Here is a 5,216-nt window from a genome sequence, read left to right as displayed (position 1 = left end):
AGACTGTACTTTCTTGGTTACTGGGCACGCACAAACTTCCCCAAGCAAATCTATGCAGCACATGAGGGCTTTCCAAACACAGAACTGGGCCTGCTCGCGGCAACTTCTGTGGGCAGATCATGAAAAGTATTGCCCAAAATGTTCAGCAAAGGTGTGTAGATCTCAGCTGTTCTCAACTGTCTTCCAATTTACAGCTCTCCCTGTATGTTGTTGTTAAAGTCACAGACAAATATATTAATATATGAAAGAGGACCCTTGCATGAAAATAAAAATGGCATCTCTGAAAACCTGTGCAAATCAGTGCAAGTTTCACGGAGTACGAAAATAAGAAGTAAAAATCTGTCATGACGTTGGTTACATTTGTTAGTTTAAGAGCATTCTTTGGGCTTCTGTATACAGCAGCAAAATCCCTCAGTCTGTCTATCTTCCCTTACCCTGACAAAGTGCCCTCATTAAGGGATTAAAGATGTTATTGCAATACTATTCATAATGTATACACTTTGCAGCCCCTCACATCTGTTTTCCGCACTATTTATCTAATCATCAAGACCCTTGTTCATATTTGCCTTGGAGATAACAGGGCAGGATACCAAAGGATTCCTGGGCTGAGAGGAAATGACAGAGGGTTGGTGTAATGGACTAATTAAAGACTTCAAGGTCAGAGTAGAGAAATCCAGAATTCTGTGGTGTGGGGAGACTCACAGGATACGCAGCACTACCCTGTTTTTAATGGCACAGGCACCATCAAAGCCACCTGATCGTTACATCCCAAGGAACATGCCTCTGCCAGATCACCCAGCTTCTGATAAGTGGCTGATGTTCTCAGCCACACATTACGAGAGATGACAGGCTTTACTTTGCATGAGAGGAATTATGAGGAAGCCAGGCAGTTTGTGAGAGCAGAGAGCTTGCTCTCAGTAAGGCACTGACAGACCACATGTGAGTGAGTCAGACTTTTCTCTCTTCTTGCTGACCTGTCAGTTGTTTGATTATCTTGGGTCAAAAAGCTCTAATGGCAGAGTAAAATACAGTATGAAGATGCAGTCTGTATTCTTTTCAGTATGTACTTTTAGATATGCATTCCCATATCACTTCTACTGCTAATATGTAGGGTAGAAGAATGTTCACATATGTGATTTGTCATAGAACAGGGCTCAGTGGCCTAGATCCCTGGGTGGTACTTAGGTTTCATTTCAAAAATTCCCAGAGAAAGAGAATTATAGAAAATTTCACCGCAGAACAATAAACATACCCTATAAAACAACACTTTTAAATTATTTCATATGTCTGTTCACCCAGACACGTGTATGTGCTGCATAAGATGGATGAAATTAATACAAATTATCAAGTCAAAATCCATTAATTTACAAGTTGGAATTATGGAATAATATTTCACCCCCTGAATACTGTTCAGGTGTCGCTTACTTTGTTGAAGTCAGTAGATGACAATGAAACTCTTCCACTGGAAATGCTGTAAGTGGTTCTATATGGCATCTAAATATCACTTGTGAAGCAAGAGTTAAGTGAAACACAAGGAAAGATGTACAAGGTGAGAGTTAAACAATAAGGATCTGTGTAATAAACAGTAGTTACAGAGTGCTGGCTATTTTGATGGCCAGTGTGACGGGCAATGTGATCATCAAAAATAAAAGCTTCTGAGCTGCTGGGCTTAATGAATTAGAGTCATACTCAGAAGGGATGGCTGCAGCAAACTCAGACCCTTTGTGAACTGACAGTGGGTTACTTAAAACAAGTGCGAGGACATTTCAGCTGTCTAAACATTGCCCAATGTTTTGTAGAGATCTTAATGGAAGAGAGTTTTAAAGAGACATTTGAAGAATTTTAAGGTCACATGCTCTGCTTCTTCATCTGGCTAATGTCACTAGCAAATCAATTCTAAACACATGACTGTTTAAGTGTGTATTTAAAGAATTGAGCAGACTTGCCAAAATCAAAGAGATCCAAAGTTTAGAACGAGATGGAATTTCAGCCTGCAAAAGCAGTTTACCCAGCCTGCAGGCTATTGCAACCTCTCTTTTTCCTGGGCATCTCTCAGCTGTAGAGACGGTACTGAGACAGACTAAATTAATTGTTTTGGCAGCCAAGTGCTTTCTTCTATTACAGACCAAAAGAATATCTTACAGAAGGGCATGCAATGGGTCCCCTTGAAAGTCATGTGCCATAGTAAGTCCTACTATGAGACTGGGGATGTATAGTGCATGACCAGCATTCTCACATGCTCTGCCATGTTACTGACTGTGCTCATTTGGAGGGTACAGGCCTCTGCTCGCTCAATGGACGTAGTTGCAGTTACCCAACAGACCTTGCCTCCATAACTGGCTCTGAAGCTTGTCTGCTTGGAAAGTTCCCATCTCTGCTTTAGAGTGCTCAGAACATAAATCCATTTAGGGCTTTTGCAAGCTTCTGTCAGCTCAGTTTGGTTCTGGATTTAGGGAGAACTGGTAACATGATCATAGACTCCTCTGACTTGGAAATATAGTAGAAACAACTGGAACTGGCTACACCCTAAAGCTTCAATGGAAAATCCCTTTTGAGTTTGCTCTAAAGTTCTGCCTTCTTTCAACTTCTTTCCACACTATATCTCCTTCATTTACAGTGGTCTGAATCAGACGTCCCTATCTGAAGTCTGCTGAACTAACAGAAGTTTGATAGTACAGATGAAACTGTATTCAGACTCCTTCCTGTTTTCTGATCTGGGCACTAAGAAGTGTTTGTCTGTCACTGTTTTCCCTCAGAAGGTGAACTGGCATAGTGGCATGCTGAAAATTACCTTAAGGCCAGGGTATGGAATGAATTTATTTTAGCCAGAACTGGCTATTGTCCCAAACAAGAACCTCTGAATTTCAAGGGTGTGGATGAAAGAGACCCAGAGCTGGAACCCAGAGATGGGCTAGCGAACGGTCCCACCGCAGTAGGTATTGCAGCTATTTATCTACTTCTAAATCTCCTGTATGCTTCCTGTCACCCGTGCACAGGACCTCTGGAGATGGTTTACTTATGATATCATTGTGGAAGAACAAGTTACACTAATTCTAGTTCAATTTTGATTGCCACAAAAGTAAAGTGCACTAGGATTTGTACAGTTTTCAATGTGCCAAATGGCAGGGCTAGTGGTTCAAAAGACCTGAATTCTGCACCTGCTTTTTTCTGGCTTCCCAGGTGATCGTGAGAAAGTCAATTTACGAATTTCCTCTTTTTCTCTTTCCCCACCACTGAAGCTGGATGTCCTTTGTAAAACACTTTAAAATCTATGGATAAGAAGTATAAGATACTGGTTCACAGTGATGAGAATATGGAGTATTATATTATTAGCAAAGAAGGTGACTTGTGTAGTCTGCTGTATCTGGACTGAAGATTAGGACCTGATCAGAGATGTGATTAGTTAGGTTTTCACAACCTGGAAAAGTCTCTGTCCATCAGGCGCTGACATAACCAAGGCATCATTAAAGGGCAGGAGGCAGCTTCCTTACATTCTGTTACTATCTAGTGATCTGAGGAGAGACAGTGGCCGGTGTAAATGGCCATGATGAGCAGCACACCCTGCTGCCTGTCACAGTCACATGTTAATCAGGGTACAGTAATTTGTGAGAACGTTAATAAATACAAATCGCTCTCCAGGGGACTGCAATACATTATTTTACCTCTCAACAATAACAGACCTTATTATCTTGCAAGGAGAAGCTCCTGTCGGGGCAATCAAGGATGGCCACTTTTAATGAAGACAAATGATCTCCTTCAAAGGAGCGGCGAGCCTTGATTTGGCTTAATGGCTCACTAGTACAAAGCATGGATTTAATCAGAGCTCCAGCTTCTGTCATGCATTGGCCTTGAAGTCAGGTAATTGGAGGCAGGTGCTAAATACAATTTAAATGAAATGTCTAGTTAATAAGGACAGTTTGAAACAAGCAATTTATACCCCTCCCCCAAGCCTTAGCCCTCTCAGGGACTAGAAGGCAGCCAGCTGTGCTCAGGAACCAAATGACTTAATTTCTCAGCATTGCCTTTCTCACTCCCAACACCGTGCTGCTACTTTTAGCTTGCCAGATGTCCCCATTGGAGTGATTCTCTTTCAGATAAGATGGGCAAGTGAGGGACTGTCAGAGCTCAGTATGCTTTTTTTTGTGCTGGAGGAGGCAGCTGAGCCAAAATCTGGGCAGAGATGTGGTCCATAAGATTCTGGCTTTGAAGCATCTCAAAGTCCAGGGAGGGAATGAGAAGGAACAGAGTAGCAGTGTTTCCCTAAAATGTGTATCATTGTTCACCCCTAAACTGTGGATCTGAATGAGGGGATTTGACCCCAGGCTGTATTGTGCAGGTCATTTTAGATGGTCACACCTGCTATGTCAAAATTGGAGTATGTATGACCCACAATGCTTCTCATAATCCAAATTAAGGAGCCTTCTGAAAAACACCTTTTCCTACCTGCTAACCTGTTCTGTTTCCTTCCAGGAACACAATCACAGTTCATATTTATATTTATATCTTTTTCCTTTTTGGTGGGGGTGGGGCAGGGAGGAGAACAGATCCTCTGAACTTGTGGATGCCAGCAAGAAATGTTCCTATAACTCGTGACCTATGTGCAGGTCCGTTTGGAACCTTGTAGAAATTGACAGAATCACTAAGTCTAGTGCTTTAAAGGAAAGTCTTAAAACATCTGTGGTTTTTTTTTTTTCCTTGAAAACCCGGCTCATGGAGTCATGTGCTTATGAAATAAATAATGCTTGTGGCTGGGGAAGAAAATCTGAACATGTTATCTAAAACAACTGCAACACCAACCTAACACCTCACTGAAAAAGAAATACTTTTTTTTAATTGAATCGTACAGTTTTGAAGAAAGGCCTCTCTTATTTTTAGGCATTTGATGCAGCAATGCTGAACCTTATAGGGAATATAGGAAGTTATAGGAAATCCAGTGAATTATCACTAATACATTTGTCATATTCTAGATTTTCAGACATGAATCAACAGGAAACCAAACTGTGTTTTAAACCCTAATTATCAGTTACTTAAAACAGGCAAAAGCATAACAAGAGCAGTACTATAGGTACTACAGGATCTCCCTTGTCCCTTTTAGGTCTTTCTGCTATCCCTTGAAACTAACAGTTAAAAGGTAGTGCATTCAGAACAAAAACAAGTTTTTACTTCTGAGGGAGAAAGTAATTAGCCACTGGGTGTGGAACTATTTTCCATTAGCA

The sequence above is a fragment of the Pygoscelis adeliae genome, unplaced genomic scaffold (genome assembly GCF_000699105.1).
Source record: "Pygoscelis adeliae isolate BGI_AS28 unplaced genomic scaffold, ASM69910v1 Scaffold190, whole genome shotgun sequence".
NCBI lineage: Eukaryota > Metazoa > Chordata > Aves > Sphenisciformes > Spheniscidae > Pygoscelis > Pygoscelis adeliae.
Note: the sequence above shows the minus strand (reverse complement) of the source record.